Raw genomic sequence first — 16,214 nt, 5'->3', positions numbered from 1 at the left:
CTAAAAGCTGCTATTTCAAGGAGAAAGATCTATCATTTGGAGGTGTTTGAGGATTATATTCATATTCCAAAGTTTCATCAAGTAGCCTCTTGTTTCTTCCTTGTAAAATCTATTAAGCTCGAAAATACCGAACCCACTCTGAATTTCAGAGCACCTGCTGTTTCTTCACTCCATCTCCCTCCTGGGATAAATTGCTGTTCCCACTTGCTGTGAAATTAGGCTGCTGTGCTGCTCCCTTTGGAGGATGTTCTGCACAGGAAGGGTGACTCGTGCTATTGGGGCTCTCAGGCTGCAGCATGCTGATTTATCATGGCAATACTCGTGTGCGTGGCTCCCATTTTCCTGGGCCACCAGCAGAACTGTGAATTTAATTTTTTAGCAGTCATCAATAGCCATGGACCTTATCAGTCCAACAGGCATGATCTGTTACGGAGTGGCATATGCTAGAAACCAGTCTTGGCAGCAGCCCCTTGTGGTCATGGTCCAAGTTGGGCAGTGTGGTGGGCAGAGGATGGAGATCTTGTGGGGTTTCGAGAGCTTCATCTCTTAACTTTTGCTGCCATTTTCCTCCTCCTCTCAAGCATAATGTGGTTCTTTTGCTTTACTTTTTACAGAAAATAATAAAAAAGACCACCACTGCTTGCCAAATTCCATGAACTTCTGTACCCAACATGTTTTTCACCTAGTGGGAAGGAGAGGCAGGGTCACCTGGTCGATGCTGCATTTGCAGTGTCCCCAGTTCCTTCCTGTGCCCCCCAGCAGCCACATCCCCTCCTGGGTTAAGAGCAGCAGCTGCAGCTCGAAGAGGCCAGGCCGCCTGCGCTCGCGTTTCCAACAGTTTCTGTGAAAGAGAGGCCAAAATGAGCCCTCATGCCCACAGCCTGCATCAAACACGAAGTGTTTGCTTCGATTGACTTCTGGAGCGCGAGTAGCGTTAAATGAGCTCTGCAAGAGCGCGGCGGCACCGAGACCGCCCCTGCAGGGAAGGCAGCTCCCCTGCTTGCCATTTTGCCTCTGGCTGACAGCTGTAAGAAGTGTTATCTAATGAAGTAACCTAAATGGGTAAATAAGGGGAGAGGGAGAAGAAAAGCTGCCCATCAAGCACACAGTGAACTAGAGCTTTCTCCCTACAAAATCTGGTTCTTTTCCATACTTTGGCAGTGATTCTGTGGTCAGTGTGTAAACAGGGCTGTGAGTCCAGAGCTGTAGGCAGCAAAATGCTCATTAAGTCCCTCATGCTCCACAGTGTTTTTCTTCTGATGTGAAGTTCTGCCTTTTCCCCCCTTGCTGCGTGTCAGCACCTGGGGTGCTGTTTGTAAGATGTTTTGCTCTGTGTCTTAGGCTTGCCAGGCTATGCATCGTGTCTCCTGTAACTGCTGAATGCTGGTGAGGGAACCATGGCGTAGGTGCAGGCTGATGGATCTGCAGGCTGGATCCGTCCCCTGCGAGGGAACGGCCGGTCCCCGTGTCCTTGTTGGCCTCTGACATGTAGCACCAAAGTACTGGGAAGAGCTGAGTCAGGTGCTGGGAGACGCATGGTGGCTCTGGGCCTGATGGACCTCCTTGCTACACTCTCATGGTGGGTTTGGTGCCTTTTGTGGCCATCAGGCTTATAGTCAGTGTGGGTAACCCAGGAGGAACGTGGGGAGGTTTCTGCCTCCTTGCTGGAAGGATTGGAGGTGATAGAGAAAACCAGAAAAAGGTGCTCTTTTTTCTCAAAGACATCCAGAAAATGCCTGTCACAGTAGCAGGGAATAGTTAAGCAAAGCTGTCTCCCTGCAAATATGTCACTTACTTGCCTGAAGGAACCTTCTATTATTTTTCAGGTGGCATCAATCAGATTGAGCTTGAGTTATGAGCTGTTGTATAAAGGGGGATGTTGTTTTTTCTTCTCCAGTGATGCCCAAATGGTTCTTTTGGGTGTTTGATACAAATTGGCCTTTGGGGCAGCACAGAAATGTCCTGGCCCAAGCAATGATTTGACGTTATGAATTGTTGGCAAGAGAAAACACCTTTATGATCAAACCAACTGCTGCAGCCTAATGGTGGGGTTTTAATGTCTTCAGGTGTAAGGGGGAGAGTAAGAGAGGGAACCAAGAGTCCTGGCAGGTTGCTAAGAAAGTACATTTCTAATATTTCTTTTTCCTGACTGGAAATTCGTTCTGGGATGTGGAACTCTAGCTGAAGTCTCCCCGGTTTGCATACTGTTGCTGCCAGTGATAATGAATTATTCAACAGGAGCTTAACGAACCAGCCTGTTGATCAGCACAAATCGGAGAAGAGGTTAGTGAGCCAGCCAGGAGCATTAGTACCCCAAGGAGTTTTTTGAGATGTAGCAGAACTGGCCAAAAAATGTTGTGTCAAGGGGATTTCCTACTTTTTGTATTTGAGATTTGGTTTTGAGGAAAGTATTGAGATATTTTTGCCTGTTTTTCTGAAAATACCTAAAGTCCAAGACAGAGCTTTCTTTTTTGTTTTTTAGGGGTAAAATATCAGGAAATTCTCCTTCACCTTTGCAGTAGTGCTGAACAGCAGTAACTCATGAGCAGTGTTTGCCGTGAGGGCTGCATTCGGCTGCAGTCCGATGCCGTTTGCCTGTGCAGTTGTGCTGGGATCAGTGTCCCTGCACATTGACACAGTCCATTGAATGCCCCTCAGCTTGGGGGATTTCCAGGAAAAGTAAGGCAAGCTGCAGCAACAGGATTTTTAGTAATCAGAATTAAATTTGGCTGGAACAGCAAGCCAAGATTCCTGTTGCGATATGACCGGAGCTTTCTACCTCATCTCTTTATAATGATGACAGCTAATACATTCTCCAGCACATTTCAAAATTCAGCAATAACACTTCCATCTGTTGCTCAAAATTCCCCAAATACTGACTAGGTGATTTAAAACAGTGTTTTTCTGCCTTGCTAACTCTTGCTAATGCCGACTTTGTCCTGCGTGCACAGTTGATTTATGTGTGTTGGCACAGAGGGATATGTAAAAAGGGAAGTTTTTATTTCAGATGGAAAATAAGAGTAAAGTGCTTTTTTTTTTTAAGCCCAGAAAGTTGCAGCACCAAAAAAAAAACCTTTCCTAGTTTTCTTCAGTCCCACTGTCAGAGTTGCATGCTTATTTAAGAATTAGGATATATATATAGCCTGACTTCAGGTATTTGCTATTATAAGGTACAAAATGTTCTTGTTAACTCTGTTTCCCTCTCTGGGAAAAAAAAAATGTACAAGTATCTTCATCTGCTGCTGTTTGTGCATTGAACTCAGCTTGTCTTCCCCCTTGTATTTACTATAAAAAAATTTTAGTCAGAAACCACAAAAATCTATTTAAAATTAATTTGCTCTCTAAAACATGAACCCCTACAGTTATGAACCAATAATCTATAGGGCAAAATGAATTTTAACCCTGTGAGATGAAATACCCACTGTCATTCCTTCTTCTTTCCTTTTCTGGGCTCAATGCCTTCAGGGGCTGTATGTTGTAAAACCTACAGGAAACCAAACTTTCCCAGATTTGCTTTATATATAAAGGCAGTGCACTCGAATAGTTTGTATTGTGCTGGTGTGCTGCACCCCTTTGGCATAATCTCGAGCAGAAGCCCTCAGCAAAAGCACAAGTGTGACATCTATTGACAGCAGAGGCCTCGAGCTGGCAGGAGTGCCCTGCAGCGGGAGCCACATAAGGTCTGGTGTGAGGGTCGTCTTGGAGGCCAGGTTTGCAGCAAGAGGTTAATCTGCCTTTTGAGTTGCATGTGTTTATCCTGACTGATTCAACCTGGGTCTTGCACAGGCTGGAGGAAGAATCCATCCAGGACTGGGAAGCACAAGGGTCCCAGCTCTGTCTGAGAAGTTCCTTGGGATGCACATTGCTGCACTTGGTGCTTCCTTGTCCTTAGGCTCTTCCCCAGGCATTTGCTACTGGCTAATGATTAATGCGCCTGTCCCTGGAGGTTGGTGCTGAGCAGTGTATCTTAGCTCTGGAAATACCACGTTTGTCCGAGTTGGAGCAAGGTTAAAGAACCGTGGCTGGTGCAATGAGCCTTCTGCAGCTCCACTGTGTGGTGGCTGCCGGTGGGGAGAGGAGGCTGGTTCTTATATTTTGTCTTCTGGTGCAAGTAGAAGAGACCAGTTGATGCTTAAGGAACCTGACGGCAGGGTGCTCATTGCCTGTACCGAGCACAGAATGGTCTTTGGAAATTCCCTTTGGCCATTCCACCTTTGTTTTTCTGACAGGACCCAAATTGTTTTCACCTTTGACAAATCAAAAAAAGTATTTTCAGATAGCTAGGAGTTCTCCTTTGACTTTAATAATGAGAGAGGCGGTCACATCCTTGTGGTGATCTCAAGCATCAGACTTTACAGAAGTCTGGAAAGCTTTGCCTGGAAAGCCAAGTTCCTCTCTTTGAATTTCCCCTCAGAAATGCCATCCCAACACCCTGTCTGCTGTAGGAATCTGACTCAGTTTTGAGCAACTGTTGCTCATAGCTTGATATGACTGCCAGACAGGAATAACATGAGTTAGTGAAGAGAAAATACATATTTTTTTTTGAAAGCATTAAAGAGCAGTAAGCAATCACCTCAAATTAATTACCAAAGGCTGCTTATTAGATTCACTAGCACATCGTATGGACTTTAAGGGACTTGCATGCCTTTAATCATCTGAGTATTTCTAAAGGAAAATCACCTTTTGAACTGTGTTCTGGTTTGACTTTTATCTGTTCTCTAATGCGTCATTTGATTGACTTTGGTGGGGTAACTTTTGCTTTGTGTTCATATGAGAGATTACAATCAGACTTCTTATCTCCATGCAGCCTATTTTTGTTGAATCTTTGGAAGGGATTCTTCAGATGGCTCAGCCCAGCATTTTCAGTGGAGATGGATGGAAGGAGAAAACTTGAATCTGGAGAGAACTTGAGATTTTTTTGAGATTTTAGGCTTCATTTTGGTGTCTGAGCAGGCAGTGCCCCGCTTGTGTTTGGCAGGAAAATGCTCTGTGTCCTTTGCAGTCTTAGTTGGGATCCCCAGCAGTAGTTTTCCTGGGATGTGTTTTCACGCTGTATTCCTGAAAGGGAACGTGTTTCCGAATGCTGGAGTTTTGAGGCATATCCCCAAATATCTCTGATTGCTGGAGTTTTGGGGCACTTTGCCCCTCCCTGGCGGGAGTTCGGTTGGATTTGTCACCTTTTACAGACTTGTGAGCAGGAGTCACTGCTCTGCCCGGAATGCGTATCAGGAAGGATGCATGGAAGGAAGCAACAGTAATAAAGGTACAGCCAAAATGTCTTCTCTCTTTTTCTCCTCTGCTGTTTCTTGGAAAAAGGAATATGCTCTCTCAGTAACTTAACAAAAGATGAAAGTTTATGAACAGGGATAAAACCTGCATAATTTCAAAATCTGCCATTTTTCCATGCCCCATATGTTTAGTACCAAAATCAAATTACAACATGGGGAGATGAGATGATGCAGCCAGGGCACGGTGGGGGAAATATATGACTATTAATATGTAACTTTGGTTTGTTGAGACAAGAAGGCTTTCGGCACGCTAAATAATACTGGTATCTGGGGTGATAAATCTGAACATTCTCACACTGTCTCTTGCTGCCAAGAAAAAATCCATGGGTTCCTTGCAAGCTGGCAGCCTTGCTGATGGGTTTAGCTAGGATGTTGCAAAGCAAACCAGCCTCTTTTCCGTTATCCTCACTGAGTCTTGATGATGCATGGCTGGACTGCGGCTCATGTAGCAGGGAGGGGATTGGGTTGTCAGGATGGTTCTGTCTGGTGTGTCCTTAGTCGTCTTCTGCTTGGGAGATCCATTCTAAACTCTCCCCTCTTGGTACCTCGGCTGAGCAGAACAGCACGAGCTGCTGCTTGTCGTTCTGTCGCTGCTTGGACGGCCCCTCTGCTCGCATGAGGAAACCTGGAGCTATAGCTCTCATTAGCTGCTGGCATTACAGCCTCGACCAAGGGCAGGCTGGAGTGGGAAAACTCATTTACACCTTATGGAAGGGGCTCATTAGTTAGCTGAATGATTGCAAGCAGCGTAAGGCCCTGCAAGCCCCTGGAGAAGCTATGGGCTGAGAGGAGTTTCCTGAGCTATTAACTCCTTACATGGCCCCACACCCTAAGGAGGGTTGGGGGGGATTTTTGTGTGTTTTTCTTGTCAGGCTCCAGTCCTCCTGAGCAGCTCTTGGGTTATGTAGCTGGGAGAGCCACAGGAAAGGCGTAAAAGTTGCCCGGGTGCATAAATGGGATTATATCACTCAGCAACTTAGTCTTACAGCCTGCCTGCCTCATGGGCCTCTTTACAAGCCGAAAGGAAGGATTTGTCTTAAATTTTTTGTATGGAAGCAGTCGAGTTCGTCGTTGGTGCTCTGTGATAGCATAAGAAACGTCAAGCCTTACATTGAAGTAACGCGTTTTGAAGAGGAGAGTTGTGGGAATGAGACACGATGACCACAAAGTGAAGCGGAGAAGAATCTTTACAGACTTAAGTCTTGCTGGATATTCACCCATAGAGTTTGGACTGGGTTTATATGTTGTCCTATTTCTCCTCTCTATTTTATTTTTTCTAAGATGCTTCCCTCCTGATGAACGCATAAAGCATGCTCTGTGTGTACACAAACGTGGTGCTGGCCATGAGAACCCACATCACTGGATGAGCTAATCCTTGGGCTCTTACGTTTACCTGATCATGGTTTGGATCACAAGGTGAGCCTGTTCTCCAGGGTTTCAGGATTGTAGACGAGGACGTGAGGGAAGCGACAAACTGCTCGCCCAACTGGATGTAGTTGGGGACGGACAGGACTTCAGCCTCCCCAGAAACTTCAACTTCTTATCAGATGGTTGTTTTTTCTGAGCGCATATTCAGGTGGTATGTGGTGAATCCGAGCGCCTCCTGTTCCTGGAACATGTCATATGTAACATGTCTGCTCACAGGCTTGTCATACGTGATATGTTGCGCTGCGGCGCTCTGTGTGAGCACAGCGCTGCTGATGGCTGTTTGCATCCAGCCTCAAAGCCTGAACTTGTAGTCTTGGGGCCAAACATTTGAACACAGCTGAAAGTGAAGGCTGTGAATTTAAACTAGTTAAGTTGCAGGATGAAATAGTTGAAGTAAAAACAAATCGGTCATTTGAAAACATGCCAAAAGCACGCTGCGTTGTCTGAAATTCATTTGTGAAGGTTTTACCATAATTAGAGCTTGTTCGTTCATTAATTATATTGCGTTTATTCCGAGTAAGTCAGTTAATCGCTGCTTTTCACCATTACGTGTGAAGGGCTTTAATCAAAGCGACCCTGGGCATCCCGGTGAAACGCTGTTCCGATGCCTCGGTCACAGCGCGCAGGACGGCTCCGCTCTGCGTCACAGCGTCTGTCCCCCTGCAAACACCTCCTTGGAGCTGCCTAAAAGTTGGTCTGCTCCTTAGGAGGCGGAAATGTTCCAGGGGAGGTGAGAGTCCTGCATTTGTGATGTATTTATCCCATTTGCAGCACTTCTGCCTTGTTTTCAGATCCCTCTTACCCAAGTGTTGAACAAGAGTTCCTGTAGAATCAACATGTTATTGGATGAAAAGGGCAGTATTAGATCATCTGCATTCAGAATTTAGTGTATTTTGTAAACAAGGATGTAGTTATGACTGCTAAATGCATCTTGGAGAACTCACCAGTAGTGCTAGGTAAGAAGAACTGAAACTATCCGTGATGCCCCATCTGTCTCCCTAATACAAGCAATTAGGAAGAGGTTATATGGGGACATTGTTTTATAATTCTCCTCTGATTAGCTTATTAACGTCTTCCTCTGCAGCATCTGGCTGCTGCATGTTGGACTGTTTTTTTTATATTTCCTGTGACAGTTCCAGCTTCCCTGAAGTTGCTGCTTCAAAGTGCGACTTGGTATTTTTGAACCGAAAAGGAGCCTGAGGTTTGTCTTGAGCGTGCCCACCAATTTTGGATGTGATATCTGAGGTCTTACTGAAGATGGGGCCCACTTCAGTGTCAACCATTGGAAAATGAGGCATAGTTTGAGACTGCTGCTGAGGTTCTCTGTCCCATCAGCAGAGAAAGGCAGCAGCTCCAAAAGAGTTGGTGAATTTAGCACTGTAAAATAGAAGTACGTAAGGAGGAGAAGGAAACACAGGTGCCCATTCTTGTTCAGTGAACTCTGCTATGCCCGTGGCACAACATGCTCCTGTAAGTTGATTCTCCTGCTAATTTTCTCACTAACTGTACTAGTTCTGAAGAAGACATTACTTTCTGTCATGCCAATAATTTAGTGGCTGGAGCTCCTTGAGTACATATTTACATTGTTCTCTTATTGGAATGACTTCCAAGGAGACATTATGGTCCAGCATGTCTGATAACATTTAATCAACAAAGCATAGATAAAAGGCTGTAAATGCCATGAAATTAGATAAAAGGCTATAATCGTTTTGGGGTTTTGATTAAATGGTTCTTAAAATAATAGGTCACTTAGGGCTCAAACCTTGCCGAGTACAGAGGATTAGGGCAGTGCTGAGGCAGGAGCAGAAAGGCTGAGAGAGAATAGAGAATTCAATTACTTGAATTACTGAACAGTAAATGAGCAAAATGGCCATGCTCATAATGTGCCCTGAAACGGGGATAAATTGGCTGCATGAGACTTTTCCTAACAGCTTCCTGTAGGGCTGGCAGCTACTCTGTTGACCCTACACTGCTCACATCTTATATCCCAATAGAGATAGAATTCCCTGGGACAACCTGTGGAGAGTCCAGTTCAGTAGAGCAAAGGTGGCCAGATCTGGCCAAGTCTTGTGTCCTGCTTTCTCTTCCAAAATACCGGTCTTTCTTTGAATTTCTAAAATGCAGTGTGACCTATGGCTCCATTTTCACACGTGCTTTTGTAACAGCATGCTCTTTAAGTTAGTTGATGACATTATTTAAATTAAAAAGAGAAAATATATACATTTTTGTATATATTTATGTAAGATGATGGTTAGAACTTTCAGCTACCTTAGTCTTTCAATTTTCATTTGCTTTTGGGACCCAAAAAGCACCTTGAAATGCGAATGAGAGATGATGCGACAGCCCATGAAATGTCCCACGTACTACCAGATAAGTTTGACAGACCCCAGAGCTTATTATACCATTTGGACAAACGTCATCTAAGTATCCAAATGCTTTTCTGAGACGACTCCCTGGGGCAGATGAATGAGCTGCAGCCATTCCTAGCACAGAGGCTGATTTGCTGTCGTTCTGCCTAGGAGCAATAGGAAAGTCCACTAGAAATAGCAGCCGCAATGTTATAGGACCTGGGATAGATTAGAAAGGAGCTATTGCTGGCGCTTTCTATTCTCTCTTGGCCCACATAGCTATTTATTATTCACTTTCCTCTGTGTCTGGATTTATCTGATGACTGACATTCCAATACAAATTGAAATTTAAGCTTTAGATATATGTACATAGTTGCCTCTTCAGGCTGAGGCAGTGTGAGTTAATGGTTAGTCCCTCAATGTCAAACAGAAGAGGAGCCAGACTGTGAGGGAAGAAAGCGGTATTATATTTGGCAGATGTTCTCAGTCTTCACAGCAAAGACATGACACTTACAGTAAGTAGAATTTCCCACAAATTAATGAAATGTTCCGCAAACTTGCTTGTCTGTCCTTTTAAGTCCTTGAGATTTTTACACTCTGAAAACGATAACAGGCACTGGGAAGTTGGAGACCAGTTAATGTTGTCACAGGAGAATCGTATACAATGGATTCTGTCTAAATGAGCACCTGATACAAAAAAGTACAGCGATAACACTCAGAAATCTGTATTCGCTCTCCACTGTACTACTCTCCAGTGGTAATGTTTATGTGCAGATAGCCACTTAAATTAACATCTTATGAATAACTCAAAGTCAGAAAAATAAATCCTTCTATAAATAGGAAAATTACAAGATGTCTTCTCAGATGAACTTCTTTGAATGTGCTGTACTTGAGGGCAAAGGGCAGGTTCAGTAGTTTGCAGCTGTTCTGGAAATGAAGGGGAGAGACTTTCCCTCTTCCATTGCCATGTTGATTTTTTTTCATATAAAATTGAATGAGACTTGTTACAACTTGGAAGTCAGAAGGATAATACTTAACCTGCCACGTTGTCCCCATCCATGGTCCTAGCAAGCATGAAACAACCCCTGAACTCATCTACGGAAACACAGAGCAGGTTTGCAGGCACCGTTTGATTTATTTATTTCTGTAGTTTTTCAGAGCAAAAACAGAGGGGAATGCTTGATCCTACAGACCAGGCACTGAACTTAATGCAGACTATTCCAGAGGGAGTCCTACAGCAATATTCAAAGATTTTTTTTTCAAAACTTAACCAAAGAACTAAAGAAAAAGTATTCAGAGAGGTTGCAGGAATTATTGAAGGATTATGCAGGGAAGCGGCAAAATGAAGGTTTTCACACAAACAGCCATGTCTTCCTAGGATGATTTACCTACCCAACAACTGTAGAGCTTCAGTAGGTAAAAATTGCTGTGCTGCACCCTAAATGTTCGGTGCAAATGTCCTTGTGGTCCCTCGTGGCACTTGCCCTCCTGTGGTACCTTTTGCACGTCCTCCCCTGCCTTCCCCGCAGTTCAGCAGGTCCAGGCAGGTCATCCCGTGCACGTTCCCCTTGGAAGCTTCAGATCTGGGGCCACATCTGCCTTTTGATCTTCACCAAAGAAACATTTTAGCTAAATTTAAAATTAATTAATATCACGCAGCTAAATCTGAACCCTGTGGATTAGATTAAAGCTTATCCAATAAGAGCAGAAAGTCTGATCCTCTGCATGTAAATGACTGCATCATCTGCATGAGATTTAATTGAGAAAACTGCATCAAAAAGGCAAATTAAATACCAAGAACACAACAGATTTTCCACAGCGAAACACTGTGGGAAGTGAAAAACCATCTGCACACAGAAGAACAGAATGACATTTTTGCATGTCAGCCAGATAATATTTTCTCTTTCCTGCCCGATCTATGTTAAACATTTTGATAAGATGGAGAAATTAATGTACTTTTGCCTATCACCTGGCATTAGTTATAATGTTGAAAAGATTCATGCAAACTTAAAATGACAAGTGAATTTTAAATGATTTCAAGCTTCCATTATTTCTCTAATCTTGTCTCTTTGGAGTTGCAAAAATGCAGGTTGTTCGGAGTCTTACTTAGACTTTCTATCAGATTTTTAGATTGGTTGAAAAGAAATGTGCTGGCAGCACAGATTTACCCAGCTCCAAGCTTTCATGCTACTTGTTTCCTTTTAAAAAAAGAAAAAGAAAGAAAAAAAATTAAAAAATAAGGCACCAATACAGTTTTGTGAGGACTTCCCATAAGATGAACCCCATTGTTAATAAATGTTAAAAGGCTGTTTCACAGCCTGTGTTTGAAAAGCTCAGGAATGCCACCAGCTGTTTTAGCCTCGACTCTGAAATAGCCACAGTGAAGCAGTGCTGTGCCTTAAGTCAAACGGTAGCGCGAGGATTCCCAGCGCCACGTGGGACTTTAAGAGCCACCAAAGAGGACATGATCGCCTCTGAACTTCAGAAGCTCTCCGTGTTGGGGGCATATGAGAAGTATTTAGGCATGTTTTCTCTATCACCATGTGTTTTGTGTCTTTAACACTACCTCTATTTTTGTTGCTGCCGTCCCTAACGTTAATTAGGCTTGGCTTAAAAGGCACTAGGCAAAGTGACTTGAACAGCCCTTAATTTCTAGGTAATATGGTGCTGCACTCACCACTTAGAAACTGGTTAGTGAAAATAGCTGCGTGTCTCTAAGCTGTCAGCAGGTCTCCAGAGTCTGCAAGGACTTTGCTGAGTTAAAAATAATGAACTGAAGTATCCACACGATTATTTATTTTCAAATTGGTGAAGTGCCATTTTCTTCTCAGTTCAGGAAATTAACCTCCCTGAAAGCCAGCTTGCTCTACACAAAATTAATAAAGCAGAGCATGCTGGCAGTAACTCGCGTGTGTGTGTTTATGTATAATGTCTCCAGCTAGAAAGGCTAAGATGAAAAATTGCCTCAAAAGGATGTGCTCCGAGGGGATTTACTTCTGGATTGGGCCTGTTTTCATGTTGTTTAGACTCAGAATTGATGGAACATGAATCTCTTCTGGAGTCTATAAAAATTAAGTTCTTTTATTATCACTTTTTTTATCCCATGGCACACACCTCACATTTTCTTTTAGAAAATCAGGTGAAGAGTTTGCTTGTCTGATCGTAATAGATGCCAGCAAGGGAAAACACGTTGAGTGTTGCAAGCCTAACCACTGGTTCCCAGGGCTAGAAATCATTTTCTCCTTGTGTTCACTGAAGTTGCATTCATGTTAAGTACAGGTGAAATTCTGTCCCAGTATATGTGCTTAAATAGACTGCTGAACTGAGCTTTCTGTGATAGTTCTAGAGATTTTATCACTGCAGAATCCAGTGAAGACTCTCCCAAGGTAGGTCTCATGTGGGAGTTAAACTATGAAGCTTGATGAAGACAAGCGGTGCTGTAGTGCTGAGCTCCCTCTCTGTCAGCCTGGTTTGAATTTGAAGTGAGGATTGAGCCTGATGAGATCATTTACCTGGGATACTACTTCTGCTTTGCTGTGCTTAGCCTCATTCTGCTTCTCTCCTTGGGGAACCTGCATTAACAGGAATTCCAGCTTGTATTTATAACGAGTCTGTTGTTCCCATTTTTTCACTGATGGCTTTTTCGTTACTGGCACGGGGCTATGTTCCCTCAGGGCTACGTGGTGCCCTTCAGAATGCAGAACTTGGCAAAATTGGTACTTCTAAAACTTAGACTAGAACTTAGACACTTAGGCTGATGTGGGCTCCGCCTTGGCCGGCTCTGCGCGCTGGCCCTGACTGCTCTGCTCCTGCTTTAAAGGCAGAGTTGTTCACCAGGCCCGCTCGGCCAAGCTGTGGTGATGCTGTGAGGTGGCCTGATGGCACCATCTCCGGTGTTTTCAGAGGTAGGGCTCTGATGGTCAAGGAGGGAATGGGTAACATTAGACAAGCTATTCTGAGTAAGAAACTTAGAACCGAGCTGGTTCTTTCAGCCTACAGCAGATGTAGGTCATGCCTTTTTTGCTACGCTGCTCAGGTAGCTTTAGGTGGTGTTGTAAGTTCATGGGTAGAAGAGGGCCAAGTTACAGCTGGACAGGACTTAATTCTTCACTGTTTGATGTCAGAACCCTGCTGAACTGCATGGCCATTCCAGCAAGAGCGATGTTAAAATGGTGTAACTCATAATTTAGTGTCAGACATAGACAGCAACGACAGCTCATGCAGAGAGCATCTTTCGGGCTGGCAGCAGACAGCAGTTTGTAGGCCTTCCGAGTGCCACCTCCCTCTAATCCTACCTTCCCTAAGTATGGTGAGGAGTCGAGTCTTCTTCCAGGATAACCCCAGCTGCTGTTCCCTCAGGGTGAATCCAGTTTCTCCAGATCGACCATCCTGGCTGAGTTCCCCAGTGTAGTAAAACTTTGGGGGTTCATAACCTCAGGGAGGAGAACTGCACGTGGCAGGTCTGACCCATTTTAGCTTTGTGATGTGTCCCTTCCAAAGCTTATTAGCTGCTGCTGTAATTACATCAGAAGTATTGTTTCTGTGGAGCTGAAATAGCTCCTGCCTTGCCTGTAGCTACGTGGACTCAGGAGACACCGAGATGGATGCGACATGAGCAAACATGCCCGCACCTCTCCAGCTCACACTGCTGTGGCTGATGCATCTTCTGGGGGCCTGGAAGGCATCAACTCAGTGGTTCCCGTCTGTTTGCCAGGGGGTAATGTCAGTTTTGTCTGTTTTCTGGTGGGAGGCTTATTTTTCTGCTGTCCGTAAGTGAGACGCACCACGGGTATCTGCTCGGCCTGAGGATTTGCCAGGGAGAGTGTAGCCAAGAGGAGAGGGCTGAGGAGCAAAGCGGGACTCGTGGGCAGGAGTTAATGTGGGACTGAGATGCCAGAACAGGAGCGAGCTTTAAAGAACTGCATGTGTTTTCTCTCTCTGGCTCTTAGGTGGCTCTAAAACCTTGGCCGATTCTTTCCTCCTTTGATTTAAGGAGACCTCAGGAAGCTTTTTATTCCATTTAATCAAACTAGAGTTACACGAATCTTATTTCTAATGACTCCTCTCTGCCTGAAAGTTTTTATTTTTGTGCCAGAGGTACCTAGAAGGGCCTTATGTAACCTCAGTATCCTGTTGTGCCAGATAATGACGTGAATAACAATTCCTCTTTTTAATTTTATTCAGTCTCAATAGAAAAAAAACCTTCTGCCCCTTTCCTGAGAAAGAGAAGGAGCACACGGAGAATGGGATTTGGCTCATACTGTTTAAATGGTCTCAGGCCATCTAGATAAATCTGAGATAAAAGCCTAGTCAGGGGATATCTTTGCTAGATAAGGATGAAAAGTGCTGGAAGAACAGCCCTAGGCATTGAGTTGATGGTGTTTTCTGGACCTGACTGGAAGTGGGAAATGCCAAGGGTGCATACATATAGCAGGATTTTCTTTTAATTAGTTTTCCTTTGGAAATTTGACCTATCTTTTGGGCAGGGACTTTGATTTCTTTTTGAGCTGATTAATGCAACGGCCAGGAAAGGCACTTTGGTTTCATTCTCATTGAAGTCAACAGCGCTACTAACTTCAAAAGCCAAAGCAGGCCCCAAATTCACAGAAGTCATGCAGCTCATTTGCTAAAACCCTGACAGAAATTACCATTGTTAAAGTACTTGCATCGAGGGCTCGGACCACCGTCACTGCTTAGTTTTCAGGGTTCAGTCCAGTTATGAGGACAGCTTAGCACCAATTATTTGATAGCAAGTGGAATGAAAGTCTAATTTTAAAAAATCACAACTAATTTCTGACATAGTTTTCAACTCTTCCTTCATTAGGAATACTGTCTTTCATGTAGCTTCCATTATAATGATTTAATCTGTAGAAAAATTTAATGTATTCCCTTTGATACCCTTCCCCGAAATCTCGGTCAATGCTCTCAAAGCAACATAGATTTCAGTCTTTAAAAGTCATTCACTCTTTGATAGTTTTAGAGTGCAAAGATACGTGCTTCTTGGTTTGATTGTGAGCTTTATGGGTGCATTTTATTTACTTTTTTTCAAATGAAAAAAAAAAAGTTGTTCTTGGAATGCAAGGGCTGGATTGCAGGTGGTGTGAACCCTTTAGGCACCAAGACTTAAATGCATTGAAGGATCTCTTCTTTTGTTAAGAGAGATGGAGCGAACAGAAGGTTAGACTTAAGTCATAAAGGACAACTCCTTCCTGAAGGGTTGTAGGGAAAACCCTGCATCTTTTAGGACGCATCCAAGTACTGTCCTGTAAAAGAGGATGTTTCAAGTTCTCTGATAGATCCCAGAATTTTCAAGTACAGAGAACGTTGAGGTGGATGCGTGTTCCCACTTGCCCCTTCACCCAGCAAGAGGTTGCAAGAAGGATACTTGTTGGAGGCACTTTTGACTCTGTGGATTTTGGCAATATTGTCTATATGAGTGTTCCTGATAGTCTAAAAAGGACATTTTGATAATTTTTTTAAGGATTATGAAAGATTTTGTATGTTATGTTAAGTATTAGTTTTGAAAGTTTTTCGAGAAATGAATTGTGTGCATTTATTTTCAGTTGAGCTGCAAAGTATTTTCACTTAGTGCAGAGGAAGGTGGAAGAAAGAGATATTTCAAAGAAATGACTTGCATGAGCACAAGCCAAGCGGCCATCACTTTGGCTTGGTGTTTGCTGTGGATTCATGCTGTTATAAAGAGGTAACCACTGTATCTCCATGTATCCTAATTTGTTCTTTCAGTAATCGCAGTTTGTAGATACTCTCAAAGGCAGCACGGGCAGGCAGGTGTCTGCTACAGGTCTCTCTTCTCATACTGATGGGCCTTTGCTTTTCTGGCATCCTTCAGAGCCAAAATGACCTTCTGCAGTTCTTCACAGGTAATTGCATCATGAATACTTTTGCCCTGTGATATGCCAGAGCCTAACAAATGAGCCTCTTCAAAACCAGTGTTATTAATGGATTAAGGTAACAAATCCACCCTAATATCTCTAAGTCTGGTCTCTGTCAGGTGCAGAAGTAGTACTAACCTGCCCCTCACTTTGCAGACCTTTTTAATAGTATTGATCACTGGAAAAGGGAAACTGGTGGGTGAAAAGAAGATGACTTTAACAAATAAGTGTTTTAGTCAAAACACTGATTCTGTAGT

The sequence above is a fragment of the Nothoprocta perdicaria genome, unplaced genomic scaffold (genome assembly GCF_003342845.1).
Source record: "Nothoprocta perdicaria isolate Ctin4 unplaced genomic scaffold, notPer1 scaffold_46, whole genome shotgun sequence".
Lineage (NCBI taxonomy): Eukaryota > Metazoa > Chordata > Aves > Tinamiformes > Tinamidae > Nothoprocta > Nothoprocta perdicaria.
This window is presented reverse-complemented; position numbering follows the sequence as displayed.